Source organism: Halichoeres trimaculatus, unplaced genomic scaffold, assembly GCF_033239565.1.
Source record: "Halichoeres trimaculatus isolate MK-OKI-2021-1 unplaced genomic scaffold, fHalTri1.1 fHalTri1_scaffold_8, whole genome shotgun sequence".
In the NCBI taxonomy this organism is placed as follows: Eukaryota; Metazoa; Chordata; class Actinopteri; order Labriformes; family Labridae; genus Halichoeres; species Halichoeres trimaculatus.
In genome coordinates this window covers 14,168,452-14,185,057 of record NW_027437186.1, presented here as the reverse complement: position 1 = coordinate 14,185,057, position 16,606 = coordinate 14,168,452, and the positions used below count along the sequence as shown (strand labels likewise).

The 16,606-nt window shown below is 37.7% G+C and overlaps 1 long non-coding RNA gene across 1 annotated transcript; it reads right to left on the bottom strand.

Annotated features, from left to right (window-relative positions):
* Nucleotides 1-922: 922 nt before the first annotated feature.
* On the bottom strand, nucleotides 923-11,325 carry LOC141795127 (uncharacterized). The gene is made up of 3 exons (XR_012598578.1): nucleotides 11,062-11,325; nucleotides 1,102-1,204; nucleotides 923-991 (listed from the first exon to the last, which is right to left on the bottom strand). It is a non-coding gene; the product is annotated as an uncharacterized LOC141795127 (long non-coding RNA).
* Between the last annotated feature and the right edge of the window lie 5,281 nt (nucleotides 11,326-16,606).

Here is a 16,606-nt window from a genome sequence, read left to right as displayed (position 1 = left end):
AATCTTTGTGACAATCCTGAGGAAAAGTGTATTCCTCTGATGGTAGGGCAAAAAAAGAAAAAAAACACACACAGACACGCGCGGCTGTCCTGTACCTCAGTCCCAAGGGAAGGAGACAAATGCACAGTTGTTCATTTTTGTGCAAATATTTCCATATGCTCACTCACAAGCAGTCATGCAGACACATGCATCAAGACATACATTTTACACACAGTCTCCAAAACCAATGTACACACACACACACACACACACACACACACACACACACACACACACACACACACACACACACACACACACACACACACACACACACACACACACACACACACACACACGTCTAATTTAAATAAAGATAGATTTTTTTGGCTGTACAATCCGGTCCTCTGATTAGAAGAGAAACATTATTCAGCTAAAATCGTTTCATTCAGAAAAATGACCCCGTTTTTACAAAAAGCAGGGGTTTAACTTGCACACACAGACACCAAAACAGCTTAATGAGTAGTGAGAAGGCACACAGGTTTTTAAACATATTTGATCTTTTATGCTTTTTTTTCTGTAAAGTGAACGTGGGGACTTGAAAAGCGCCTCCAAATAAAATGTATAATTTTTCAGGTGAATGCAAAAGAGGGAGATCACACAACCAGTAACCTGGATCAACATATCTGACCTGCAGCCAACATGATGCGACTAAAATTAGGAACCATGCAAGTTACTGTATTTACTAATGTCTTCCACTGACAAATTTCAGAATAAAAGCACAACATAAGGGGAAACACAGACAATCTAAATCTCAAATGTTCTCATGCTTTATTTTTCATGCTCGAGACACAAATATAGCCAAAACAAAGCATGTACAGCCTTCGACTTAATGTTTCAGCCAAGATCCGTAGGTCTGTCAGAAAGACCAGGCGGGCCTTTCATCCCTTAAATCCTCTTACACACTTCAGTTTCACAACGGCACTGTAACCGAGCTCTGCCATCACTTTGTCTTTGAACAAATAGAAAAGAGACCAATATTGGTGTCCCAGTGCGTGATTACATGTCACATTATGGTGATACAGTTGCAAAAGAGGCATGGCTTCAGACACACACACATACCTTTAAGTACGTGCATCGCTGGTGTCGGTGCCGGCTCCAGCTCAACATATCACCATCCTCCTCATTCTGCCTCCGTTGGAAACTTTGCCTTGTCTCTGTGCTGCTGCACACATTGCAGATTAGATGTTACAGAGGTTTGAATACTGCACCTTTAAATGGCTGTAAATAGAAAAACTTTGATTTTTCTATGTGTGAGGTAAACGTCTGGCATGTTGCTTCTTCTAGTAGTGGATAATAAATCATGTGTCTTATTAGCTAATCCCCAAACTTCACATCGAGAGACAAATGAAGCTACCACTGAGCCACGGCCCATTCTAATATGATCTATGTAATAGGGCTAGGACGATACGCTATTCGCCCAATTCAATTCTCTTACGATTTTGGGGGTGCCAATTTGATTGAAATTGTGGTTCTTCAATATTTCCAATTTTTAGTTTGCTGCTTGAACACCAAACCATGTGAAAACGTTGAATGATGATGAAGACTGTATCAGGAGCCATTTCTTCCCAAAAAGAGCACATCACATTTGAGTCAGTTTTTAACTTTTATTCAGGGAATCTGACAGCATAACTTTTTCCCAAGCAACTCATAAACAAAGACTAAAATAAAGGATTTGAATTTGAAAAAAAAAAAAACAAAATTTCAACAAAAAGTTGAAAAAATCCTGATACTATGATACATCAATATTTTTCTCTTACCCCAATTACGTAAACAAACAGATTTGGTATAACAGTACACAGCTACTGCATGTCACAACCCAATGAACTGTCTAATTGCTGAGCTGTGGATAAAGAGTGCATGGCTTTTAGAAGTCAGTATTAAAACCTCCCAACTCCACAGCTTCACTTCCAAACAAAAACTCAAAATCAAAGAAAAGATGGCAAAGTTCCAAGTTTGAAGCTTCAGGATGGTATTTAGCTGTCATTTGCTGACCCCACAGTGTGTCTGTCCACGTTTACACATCATAGCTGTTCACAGCACAGCGTGAATTTTGTGAAAATCAATTCAAAGAACTTTTGATGTCTAAAATGTTTTGAACCATAAAACACAGATACTGAAGGTCAAGTTCATGCACCAAAAGTTCACACAACCCAGAACGTATCACACATTCTTACACCCATAAATCAACCCTGAATCTTACACACACACACACACACCCATACATGGGGATCACCCCCCCCAACACACACACACATACACACACACACTCATGGAGATCTACACACACTCTCACACAGAGTCATGGCTCGTTGCCAGACTTTCCAGTCCTACCAGCTGCTAATGACCAGTGAAGCGCCGCTGACCACCAATGGACTGTTAATCAAATCAGAACTGACTCAAACAATAGACGACACTGCCGCAGACACACACACACACACACACACACACACACACACACACACACACACAGTAAAACTACAGTTTAATGAAACAAGATGGCCGCAGCCCTTGCATCAACAGAGAGGTCAGCGGGTGTGTGGAAGCTGTTGGAAACAGTTGGGTTAAAAAAATGAAAAAAAAGAACAAAAAGAAAAAAAAAAGCCTGCCGGGTGAGAGGGGAGCAAAGGAATGAAACCATACACACATCCATACATACACACACACTCTCCCACACGCTCTCCTGGGGAGCCTTTTAGGGCAGGTGTTGGATATTTTGCCTACAGAAGTGAGTGAGGGTCGAGGTGAAGACACAAAGCTGCTACGAGTCTGCACAAGTGTGAAGTTTTACGAGCTGAGGAACAAAAACAGTTTGAAGACAAAATGGCCGCTGTGGTCGACGGTGCAGTATTGCCATGGTAACACTGCTCAAGGTAAGTCAAATTGAAGCTGCTAGATGCTTTTTTGTATTCTTTTTTTCCAGCTAAATAATTTTTCTCTTTCCTTTTTAATTTTTCCTTTGGATGGTGTCCAGGCTGATTAAAGCAGGATTATTTTTGGTTTGTTCTGGATCAAGCTCATGTTGACGCGGCTGCTTCCATCCATGAGCTCGTCAGTAAAGGACTGACTGTGTGATGATCAAAAGCGATTACTGTTCGTTGGATTTTTCGCGATGCACTGAACCCCAGACTTTCAAAACAGACAGAAACTCTTCAGCACAGATCATCTGTTTGTTAGTTTGTCTGAAAACATGAAAGAATCTGAGCATGTTCGTGTTTCCAGATACGCTGGATATGAGTCAATGTGAAGCCACGATAGACGCCATTTTCTTGGTCGAGGCATAGTGATTTTATTTTTGAATTTACTCATCCTAAATTCATTTAAAAGTAAAAACCATTGTCAAGATGTTATAGGAAAACAAAGATTCAAGTAACGTTATTTGCAAATAATAATCATAATTGATAGCGACTGTGTGAATTTTACGAAAGAAAAAGAAACGAGTCCTTTTTTTAAAACAGTAAACCGTTTAATTGTATAAATGTGTTTTTTTTTTTATTACTTTATGCCAAATATCTGAAGTGTAAAGATATTTTAAAGTGATTTATTGCTAAGGATAAAATAACAGTAAATTGATGCAAATAAAAAAAAAAAAAAAAATCACGGTCCAGAATAAATAAGACCAGATAAAGCAGAAATTTTACCTTTTAAATATCATCATTGTTTTTCTGGATAAATAGTTCATACAGCTGTAACCCTATTTTGCACACCATATTTCATGTGTTGAATTTTGTTTTGATACTGTCTGATTCTTTTAGAGGTGAGATTTTTTGGGGGAATTATTTAATTATTCAAGACATTTTTTATTCAAATAACACAAGTGTAGGAAATTATGTTAAAATGTTTTAAAGGACTTGCATTAAATGTACTTATTTACAGCAATTAATCACACTGATTATTTTGCAAAATACTTTTCACTATTTAATGATATAAAAATACGACAATTACAATCAACTTTTTTTATTTCTAAATGCCGGATAATTTAGTAATCAGGAAATTTAAATATAATTTTACATCCTTTAAAGTGTTCAGCGAGATCAACACGCTTTGAACATTTTATGAACTATTTTAAATTATGCCGAGTGAAAATAATTTAGACAATTGTCGACAAGCTTATTTCTGTCATTAAAAAAACATGAACATGTTTATCATTTATTATAAAGGATCACACAATACTAACAATATTTAAGTAAATCAAGCGTAAATGCTTTATTTTCACTCCAATAAGAAAAAAATTGAAATATTAACCTTCAATGCTGAAAACCTCTTTTTCTTATTCAGACCACTTGAGCAGATGTTGTATACTTTTACACGGCCTTTTTAAATGGTACAAAACAAATTATTTAATTTTTTTTTTTTATTGTAGAGTAAACATCTGTGCGATTGTAGTCTTAATTACGGAGAGCGATGTTTACCCGACCTCCACATGCAGAAATATTTGATGATATTTAATGAAACAGAGCGCTATCTAAAACATCACCACAGTGATTAAATTTCTCACTGACAAAAAAAAAAGGCATGGCTCAATGTGCTGCTGTGATTTAGGGCAGCATTCAAAACAGAAGTTTCTTGTTTTAAATGGAAAAATAAAAAGCTAACCCGTGCAATATGATCGTCATTATCAGAGGTCAAATGATTTAATGCTCGACACAAAAGTGACAATTTTACAAAACACAACATAAATAAATAAACAAAAATTAGAAATCGCTGTAAGCAATCTATTTTTTAAGCGAGAAGCTGAGATTTTGATTATTCTAAAATATATTTATTGTAAATATATAAATAAGACATATGTGAAATAATCATCATGCAAAGGAAAAAAAAAGCCTCCAAAATCAAAGAATTACAGGGAAAAAAGGAAATACAGAAAAGCACCTGAACGTAACGCCATGTTTTGAAGGCTGTGTTTGACCAATCAGAGCGCCGGGCTGAATGAAGTCGTTGTTGTATAAACCTCTGTCAGGTTATATAAAGATGATTTTAGGGAAGTTGTGTATCTGTGATGCACTTCCTGAAGACCACCTGTCAATCAAGCTGAGTGGGCGTACTTTGTGATGTCATCATCTTGTGGATACAGCTGAGCTGCTGTTTTATGTCACAATAGTTTGTATAAACCTTTTCTACTTGACTACACCTGATATTTTTTTTTCCCTCGGATGTGAAATCGCTCAATGTTAACGATGCTTTTTTTTTATTTTTGTGTGAATTGTTTTTCAGATCCTTTGACCTTTTCGTTTTCTTCTGCGGGACAAAATCAGCAACCAAAGGACTGGATTAAAACATTTTTTGGAGTAAAACTAAAGGCCTGAATTTAAGAAGCATGTAAAAAATATTTACACAATAAAAGTTACCCGTGTGAAATCATTTGTGATTTACATTTTAATTATCCTAGGTGTGAATATGTTTCAGAGTAAATAAACTGTGAAGGCTGATCGGTAAACAAACCCATTTTTTCTTAGAAGGCCTCCAATGAATTAGAGCAGAACCCTGTCGCACCGCCCTGATTCAAAGGAGGGTCTTTGTTTCTTTCTTTTATAAGTCTGGATTAAATTTTGTTTGTATGTGCTCTTCTCTAAATCTGGAACCGGAAAACTGAATGTTAGCACACAAAAAATCAGTGTGTGCCATCAGTGTGTGTAAGAGGGCACTCAGTCTCTCTCCTGCATCACGTCGCCCCCTGGATGTTAAAGAGAGAATAAACCCAAATTTAATTCAGGGTGAAGTCTGTGCTGCTTGTTCCAGTGCAGACTAACAAAATGTTTAGCTTTAATACTATTTCTCAGAAGCACAAAGGGTTTCACAGAAGTCGTTGTAAAAAAAATGCATGATTTTTCATGAATCCCACATCAAGTGTGTCAGGTTTACTTTAACACTGCTGGTACAATCCAGAGGCCAACTTTAAATACACTCTTCTTCACAAACGTGATGGCTGGAGCTGCTGTTACTGTGCACAATAATCCTTTACATGAAGTATGGTTTTGTGGTGTGTTTGTATTTGTACCTGATTTCGCTGATCTAAAAGAAAATAAATAAAAGCAAAAGCCGTTTCTTTTTCCTTTTTTTTATTTTTGACCAAAGATCGTATTTAGGGGAATATTCACAGAGAGTATGCCTTAGGGTAGAATTAATTTATTTTGCTTGTTTTCATATTTTGTCATTTTTAAGATAAAATGAAAAATATACGACTGATGCTGTAAAGGTGGATGATTTTAATGGTAATGAAATGTATTCACTTCATGGTTTCAAGATTTATTTGGAAAGGAAAAATACAGCCTTGTCAATGTGCTGTCTTTTTTTTATTTTTTTTTTTGAAACAGTCAGTAGATTTGATCCAAGTGTTTTCAGTTGAGGCAGTTGTGAAAATGCTTATGTGCAAAAGAATTAATTGCAAAATTTAGTTTGAAAATTTAAACATTAAAAAGAAAGTATTCTTGTGTGTCACAAAATCTGAGGCCTTGTTCTTTTGACTAAAGTGTCTGCTCAATGAAATTGTAGAATTATAAAGTCAGGGATAAAAAAATTAGGGCAGTTAGCCAGAACCCATTAACTGCGATGCTGTTAAGAGCCCAAAATTAATGATTTTTTTTTTTTATTCAATCACATGCCATTTGTCAGGGTTTTTTTAAGGACAGACAGAAATCAGCTGGCAGCCACATCACAACAGCTGGCAGAGCACAATTTTTTGAGCCAGGGTCACCACAGACCTGTGGATCGACGTAAGTCAAGAAAGGTAACTACACTGCTGGTTAAATGCGGGTCAACTGACGACAGGTCAGTGAACACTGGAGACTCACTCACACATAGAACAACAGAATCCTTAACGTGGGTAAATTCAGAGATCTAATGTAATGTAAGAATTTATGGACAGCCCTAAAATTATTGGATAAATGTGTACTAACATTGTATTAATTGATATTTTACAACTGTTTACTGTACCTGTTATAAAATATAAGAGCACTGGTTTGGCCCACAGGCTATGGTCCTACTCCCAGCAGGCAGAAGTTGACTCAGCGGTCGGCTTTGCTGCTTGTCATCTCCTGGCCTCTGACAATTCAATAAATCATTAAATTTATGAGAGCTAAAGAAAAAAAAAAACATGAAAAAGGGAAAAATATATGTTTTTTTTTTTTATTATTTTGAATTCATTAAGATTCACTTTATGTTAAACTACTAAAGGACTGTAAAATGATGTTATCTGAATATGCAAGAGTTTACAAGATGCATTAGTTTTGTTGTAGGATAAATTACAACTAAATAAACATTATTAGTGCCTGGAGTTTGGCGTGGCATGTAAATCCCTGCACAAATTGGAATAACTCCTTTCTGATCGCGTCTAATCCATTAATATTCCCCTGCTTAGATTATGAGGAGTGGAAACAGAAATCAGTGCTCACAGCAGGTACAAAGTAAGGCAAGTGTTGCTTCTCATCTGAGCTACAGTTTCCTTCAGTTATGATCTATGAGGGATATAGGGTCAGCCCCTGTGACCTGGTTATGACTGTGTCAATATGAGGTCAAGCCCTTGTTGATGCCAAACAGATAAAAAAACAAGGGATTCTGGGATCATAAGTGGTGGAGGTATAGGCTCTAATTTTCCATGCAGATTAATCCTGATTTTGCACATATAATCCAGGACATTAACATGATCCAATTCTACAGGGCCCTCTGGAGACCGCTAAGGTTGGTTCCAAAAATGAGATTTGCACCGAGATGAAGTAAGAGTGTGTGTGGGAATGTTTGTGTTAGGTGCATGAAGTCATTAAGAAACACAATAACACTACTGTTCCTCACTTTAATCTGTCAACTTGGTAATTCATAAAACACAGAACTTTGTTGAAACGGTGGCGACAGCTCGAAAAGCTTTCATAATCTTGTTACAACAAACAAAGTCTGAGAGCTGTTTTTCGCTCTCAGCGGGGATTTCACACTTGACCTGTCTGAACTCCGTTCACAGGCTTTAACTTAGGAAGTATGCATTATTTGTTGTCTTACTGATTTTAATATATTCACTGCCAACCACCATGAAGTCCTACCAAAGGCCTCTGACAGCTTTAATAACAATATGAGCTTAAACACACAGAGTGTAGGGCTGACATGTTGTCAAATGACAAACCATCACAGAGAGACAACCTCAGAGCAGGAAGTCAGGGACGCTACTGCCCCCTGATGGATCTGAATTATTCACACACCACACACACACACACACACACACACACACACACACACACACACACACACACACACACACGCACACACACACACACATACACACACACACACACACACACACACATTGATCAGGGGTTAAGCACAGATTCACACTCCTGTCACATTAATCCACAATGAAGCCTACAAATGTCACAGAGCTTTGAGTCTATCAAACCACCAAGGCAGCACCAAATAAATGACACGAGCTAGATCAACCAGCACTGAAGAAAAAGAGGAAATGAGAATACAAACACACTTATATGTGAATTAATAGAAAGAATACTATAAAAAATGCTAAATTATGTAACTACAAAAAGGACCAATATAGATCTTGATGTGATATTATAGTACAGTTTGGCGACTTTTATCATTAATTTTTAACAAGAATTTGAAGTTTTTATTTATTGTCTTTTTATTTTGATTATAACTGAATGTACATGATGTACACTGATAAAGTACAATATCAGGATCTGAATCCTGATCTGAACAGTAAGGACAAACACATGAGGCAGGAGGTCAAAACCTGACTAATCATGATCAACATTTAAGCATTTAAGCTGTAATGGCAGTGACAACTGGTGAAAAAAATATATAAATTTTATATATATATATATATATATATATATATATATATATACATTATATATATATATATATATATATATATATATATATATATATATATATATATATATACATTATATATATATATATATATATATATATATATATATATATATATATATATATATATATATATATATATAAATATATTATTTTCTATTAATTAATTCTATTAATATTTGTCTTTTAAAATAAAATTAATAAAAATAAAAACACACTCTTCACTAAGGAGGGCAGCACCCTACCTGGCGCCCTCTCTTGGTCAGCCGCCACTGTCCTAAGGGGTGCTGAGTTTTCTAGCACCATGGCGTTAGCAGCAGATCCCTAAGTGTCTGAAGTTGTGAAGAGAGGCCCTCATGGATCCGGTTGACCTGTTTCACTCCTTAGACCACTTTTGGGAAGTACTGGCCCCTGCAGACCAGGAACACTTACAAAGAGTTGGTTTGACCCAGTTGCCTATCCATCAAAGTGTGGTCATTGTCAAAGCTGCTAACATCCTCACACTCCCTCATTTTCCCTGTTTCCAACAATCAGCTTCAAGGACAAAAAGTTCACCCACCAACTTACACTGACAGGTGGTAAAGAGATAATCGACGGATTATCTCACTTCCCCTGTCAGTGGTCAAAATGTTATGGATTACCATTGTTGATGAGCTTTCCATTTATCAAAGTTGTAGGGATACCTCTTAACATGAGGAAGAAGTTTAGGAGACTGTAAAATTGACTTTTCCATTTTTAAAGTAAAACAATTTATTTCAATCTGCATCTCATTTATTCTGCATGGCAACACAAAGGTATCAAAACTTTTTAAGACTTAAATAAAGATGGCATCATTACGACCTCTTACATTATTCTCCAACTGTTACCCAGAACTCTGAATACTCAGCTGGCTGTGTCCAAAACTTTGTCCTGATCTGTCAAAACCACTCAACAATTAATTCTGTAGATTAAAGGCCACACTAGGGACTGCTTTCACTTGGCTATTGTGAGACATTGTCCCCTCTTCTAGAGGTCTTATAAAGGACCCTCCAACACTCAGTGGCTCAAGCCTTTCATGCCAAAGCCAGAGAAGATTAAATCCCAGTAGAAAGGAGTCCTTTTTGCCTGGGATCTGTAGCATCTGAAAAATTATACACTGAACCAAAAAATTGTACACTTTCAACTTCAGATCTAACAACAACATCTGTATAATGGGAAACATTGGAGCCAGCTGTGAAGAAGCGTGCCTACAGACTGAAAATTAAAATTTCTGTGCTGCTGCAGTTTTGACTTTTCACAGCTTACTCTAAATTTTATGCATCATGTTTTGTTAAACGAGTCTTTCTAAACATCGTTGTTGGAGTGATCACTGCAGGTATTTATAGTTTAAACTCAGCTACACAGAGTAACTCATTCACACACACACACACACACACACACACACACACACACACACACACACACACACACACACACACACACACACACACTTTCTATCGCACACACACACACACATCGGCAGCAGTACAGAGCTGTACAGTATACAAACACCTCCCAGGTCCCAGGAGCCGACATCCTATTGAGGTTAATACTATGAGCAGCCAGGTGAAAGATGGGAAGGCACGCGCACGGGGGCAAACGCGCGCACAGAAAGAGAGGAGGTAACAGTCACGTGGCCATCGCGGAAGCCCAGAGAAATAAAAAAGCGTACACCAAAACAAAACAAAGTAATCAGACGGTTTCTGCGGACCACAACCACAGAAACGATATTAGGGAAATTCGGGGCACTCGCAACCTCTAAACAGTGACACTACAGTCGAGTCCTTGCCAGAGCTTCGCTTCTGCGCTATTATCACCCTTTCACTAAAGAATACCAAAATTGCGTTTTTATTGGGCTGGTGCGGTTGCGGTTTGAGAGGTGAAGCTTTTCCCTCTACCTCTCAGAGCAAAGGTGAGTGATGTGCCGCCTGGTGAAACAGCCCCTCCCTTCCAAAAGTCAACTGTAGGCCTTGACCCTAAAAATAAACATCGCCCTCAACCACCACTACCACCACCACCGCGTTATCATTTAGCTTCCGATAGCTAGTTTGCTAGCTGTGTCAACAAGTTACGGGTGCAGTGGTTTACAGCTTCCACAAACATCATCTTTGACGGAAAGGGTGATATATTGACTAAACATACATTAACCATCAAACTTAGTTTCCTTCAGCTTACCATTTATGAAATCCTCCTTGCTAAAAGACGTATGGACTTTAGTAGCCGTTGTTTTCTTTCCTCTCCAGGGACAGCTGGACCTCAGCTCGCATTAATCCACTGTTTCCTCGAATTTATTTCTTATACAATTTTCAGCAAATATTAACCGATAGGCCTATTTATAGCGTTTAAAAAAAAAACGCAGCTGGTGCCAGAGACCATTTACTCTTTTCTACGTTGAAGGATCAACCGGAAACCTTTGCTGTCCGCCAGGGGGCGGTTCCAAAAGTGCGCAATCGCACGTGAAATGAATTGAGCTGATTAATGGAGCCCATTATTTAGTGTTATTATGACAAATTAAGCATTGGCTGGCACCTGTTTTCATGAGGTAAATGTAACACCTGGCTTTTCTAAATTACCTTTTTTTAAATAACTAATTTAATCAAATGTCATTCATTTGCTGTTGGATGTTTGAAATAAAACTTTAATTGAATATTGTAGTTTTTTATGAATTCTCACATAATTATCCGCCATTCACCAAAATTTTGATTTTTATGTTTCACATTTTAACCAATCAATTTTTTTTTTCCTAAGACAACATTGAGTATCAGATCATAATGGGCTTGGTGTAATGACGTATGCACGAATTGTTATAATTGTTTTCTTTTTTTTTTTTTTAAGATAATTATTATTTTATTTTATTTGGATCAAATTACCTTTTGCTATTGTTTTAATCTTTTTTTTCTTTTATTTGATTAATTAATGTTCTAGTCTGCTTTTATTTAATACAGTTATTCTAGTAGTAATTTTGTTTCCATTTGTAATAAATTCATTTCATTGTATATTATTTAATACAAGAAATGCTTTAAATTATTATGTTTTACCCTAATACTTTACTTTCTTGACTGGTTCTCCAATCACATAATTTATTTTAGCTTGAAATTAATTGGCCACTCATAAAAAATTCATCAATAAAAGTGTTTGTATGCTCGTTAACTACTTTTGGTGGAATTCCTTGATATAACTTTTTTTAAATGTATATTTTTATTTGTGTTTTTTAATTAATAAATAGATGAACAGATAATAAATAAATATACTTTTTCTAAAATGAATTAATTATTGAATCTATAATTTATATTTTGTAAAATTAAAATATAATCGTTTGTGGATCATTTTAAGTGTTTTAACTTACCCAACATTTTATTGTTCTTGCAATTGCTAGTGAAAAGTGTACCTGGTGTAATAACAATTATGCTTAGTCCTTTTCCTGTTTCTGCTCTGATGATGCACAATCCCACACTGCATTACAGAAGGTTGAATGGTTCGTAGATATTCAATGTTGTAAATGTAGATATGACACACCTCAGTGCATCAAACTTTAACAGTCACTCCAGCAGGATCTGAGGCCATGACAGGCTGTAATGTTAAAAATGTCTCTTTGCAACGTGACCTCACCATGTGCTGAAATCCCACATAGAGTCATGATGAGAAAACTCATGTCTTACCTTAAACTGCGTCTTCAGCCTCTGGCATGGACTTGTTTTCCGCTTCCTGTCAGTCAACCAATCAGAGTAAAGCTTCTGGTTTCCTGGTTTAGCAAGCAAAACTCGGTCTCTTAGATGTTTTGGACCAAACTTTCTCCAGTGTGCTGCTGCAGCTGCCCCAAGACAGACTAAAGGCTCACAGCAAGGAAGTTCAAACACAGACACCCTGCCCTGTTACACACACACACACACACACACACACACACACACACACACACACACACACACACACACACACACAAACACACACACACACACACACACACACACACACACACACACACACACACACACACACAGGGCCATATGAATTTGTGAAGTGGGGAAAAAAAGGAAAGGAAGAAAGAGGCCCAGGGACAAGTGAGTGCTGCAGCATGAAAGGAATGTCTTAATGACTCCGTCCACCTGTCTTTGTGTTTGGATCTCACCTCAAAACCTAATTTCTGCTCATTATGAATCACACTCAATTTGCAGGAGTTTCCAGAAGTTGACCTCAACATTAAACCCGACCCCTCCTGGCTGCATAAGTATGTTGCTGCCCTTACAATCATAACATTAATCAATGAAATAAATTATGAGAAGAGGAAATTCAATCTGAATTTTTTGGGACATGATTGCTTGGAAACCAGCGTTCAGGTCCTGCATGTTGTTTCCTGTAGTTCAAAAAACTCTGTTTCAGAACAAATTCAAAGAAGAGGCAACCAAGGTGCTGACTTATATCTGTTGCGGTCATTATGTCTTAAATTTGTTTAGCTCTCACATCACAACTGCACTTATATACATATCTCTGGTTCTTTGGCTGTAGTCCTAAAAATGCTTACAAATGCTGAACAAATCAAGTTTTGTACATCTACCATTTAATGAGCGAATGAATGAATAAAGTGAAGCAAACATCCTCATGACTGTCCATTGATATAAACCTATTTTCTTTTAGACACTAATTGTATTCGACCAGATCAAGAAGAAGGACATTGTCAACCAAATTCAGATAAAATATACCCTCATAAAAAATGGGTAAAATATTTATGGAAAATGCATCATCTGGGATAAATTCTGGTTAAAATGGAGAACATAAAAGTGATCCATGATGTGACTCTGGTCTTCTTGATCATATACAAAAGAGATGATAACTGGAAAAAAATAAACAGAATGAAGTCCCCTCTCAGGATCACATGCTTTTTAAACAGGGTTACAATAACTGATTCATCAACATCTGAGCAGCATTTTAATATTGTACAAATAGTCCAAAGCAAAAAGTGACAGCAGCACCTTCTTGATGCTGCTACAGTGATTAATCTCAGACTGTGTGATGTGTTTTACCTCCATATGACCAAGCATGTAAAGACCTGTTTTACTGAGGATTCAGGGAGATTCTCATCAGGAGTTGAACGAAGAAACCATCCTGAGGGTGAGATTAAACTGTGGGTGCACAGTAATGACTTATAGGGGTACAAAATAACACAATTAACTAAATCAGTATGTTTTACACAATTTTATGCCAAACTCTACTCATCCCCCAGATAAATAGATTTACAATTCAACCATATTCTTGCTTTTCTTCAAGTGCAAGTAAGCTGTTTTTAATATCATACTCTTTTAAATCAACATCGGAACATTAACAGTTTTTATTAAAAAAAAACTATTTAATTTAAATTAAAAAAAAAATAGGACAATTTAATATTTTATTTATTTGTGCAAAATTTGTGGAAAAAAATAATAAAAATAAATAAATAAAAATAGCAGATTCAACATCAGTTTTAACAGCAACTTGTGGTTCGATGTCAAAGAACTTCAAGGGAAAACAGCACATGTGTGTCAAATATGCTTTAGGTTAACCTGTTCTTATTCATGTACAGTATGAGTTTGTTTACATTCATGCTCACATTGGTGTGTGTGTGTGTGTGAGTGTGTGTGTGTGTGTGTGTGTGTGTGTGTGTGTGTGTGTGTGTGTGTGTGTGTGTGTGTGTGTGTGTGTGTGTGTGTGTGAGTGTGTGTGTGTGTGTGTGTGTGTGTGTGTGTTTGTGTGTTTATGTGTGTTTATGCGTAGGTATGAGACAGAGGGGGCTCGTCATTTATGCCCCCCCAGCCTGGCCACAGAGACAGTTTGGCGGTCAGCCAGGAGTGACCGGGGCCCTGAGACGTCCCACAGAGTGACCTGGAGACCCGGCCGTCACTCTGCATGAGCGTCAAACACACACACACACACACACACACACACACACACACACACACACACACACACACACACACACACACACACACACACACACACACACACACACAAATGGCAACCAATGGGGTAAGTGAAGGGTGGCACTGAGTGTCTGTGTTTGTGTTGAGTTTTGAATGGATAGGAAGGGTGTGTGTGTGTGTGTGTGTGTGTGTGTGTGTGTGTGTGTGTGTGTGTGTGTGTGTGTGTGTGTGTGTGTGTGTGTGTGTGTGTGTGTGTGTGTGTGCCGGGGCAGATGAAGGTAAAAGAGGCACTTTAAGGGTAACCGTCTATTTGTCACTCTGTCTCTCTCTTGGCTCCCTCTCTTGGACCAATAATAGATCTACAAGCACATCCATGTTTTTATAACTTTGTCATTTCTGTAGATTGAACTGATCTCTGTTTGATGTGCAGGAATTAAAAGAAACAAGAAACACCATCATTCAGTGCTGAAACATATGACCACACATCAGAAACTGTTGCCAAGGAGCCCAGATATTTTTCTTGTCTTCAGTGGATGCTGCAGTGTGCTTTCAGAGGTCAGAACTTGTCTTTGTCTGTTATGGTGGTACTTAGAAGAGGTGCACCCACCTGTCTTGATTTTGGGGCCATGTCCTGTGCACACAGCTCAACTGGCTAGTCTTTGTTATCCAGAGTTAGGTGTCACTGCTGGAGACGAGGACAGCTCTTTGGTACAGAGGAGGACATGTGTGATGGTCTCATTTGGCATTGCGGTACACTTTCAATATATTAAAGGGTAGATCCCCCTCCTGCAGAGTTTGGTCCTTCACTTGTGCTCCTCATTTCCTTTTATGTAGGCCTATAGGTACTTGGGATTCCTTGTGACTCTGTTGACATACTGTGTGTCATCCAGAAAAAAAAGGATTGAGGATGTAACCTTCCAGAGTAAGAGGAGCTGAGAGGAGGGTTTCAAAACTTTCCCAAAAGAATAACAACTGATATTGATACAAGTCGTTGAAATGAAGAGGGGAAGAGAAAGAAAAAAATGGTGAGCAACAGGTTCCTTAAACCAAAACCAGGCTTAAATAAGATTAATGAAAATTCTGCTGCTAAACTGACCACAAAGCAAAGTCTCAGGGAGAGCCTGGAATAACTCCTATAGAAAACATGAATATGGGCAGAGGGGCATTGGGGATGAATGGAAAAGAAAAGGGTGAAAATAACCCCAGTGAGGACCGGTGACAGTCAGAAAAACTAGAAACTTCTGGCGAACATACTGAAAAGTCATATAATTTTGTTTTGTAGAGACATGCTTTGACAAAACATGAAAACAGAGGTTTCATTAAACTCAGGTATATACACTGTATAAGGTTCTCTCTCTCTCTCTCTCTCTCTCTCTCTCACACACACACACACACACACACACACACACACACACACACACACACACACACACACACACACACACACACACACACACACCAAGCTCAATGAGCAGCCTGAGTGTGCACCCCTCACGGTAACCACAGTAATATGAACCCTGGATGACTGCCAGACTTCTCACTCACTCAGAATCTGAGACACGGGAAGACTCTGTGGGAATGAGAGCTCAGAGGACATCAGTAGTCATACCTGTCAGGGGGTCATCTGAAGCGGTGTGTGTGTGTGTGTGGTTTTACTGCCTCAGTCTGCCATTTCAGTTTCATCGATTTTGGTTCTGGTTCTGCTAATTAATCCCAATTCCATCATTTTTGGAGCGAGAAAAAGTTCAGATTGATAATTAACAGAAAAAATACAGTTAGCCTGATGCCATTGTTCAGACTTTTCTGCTTTCAAACGCAAACAGTCAACA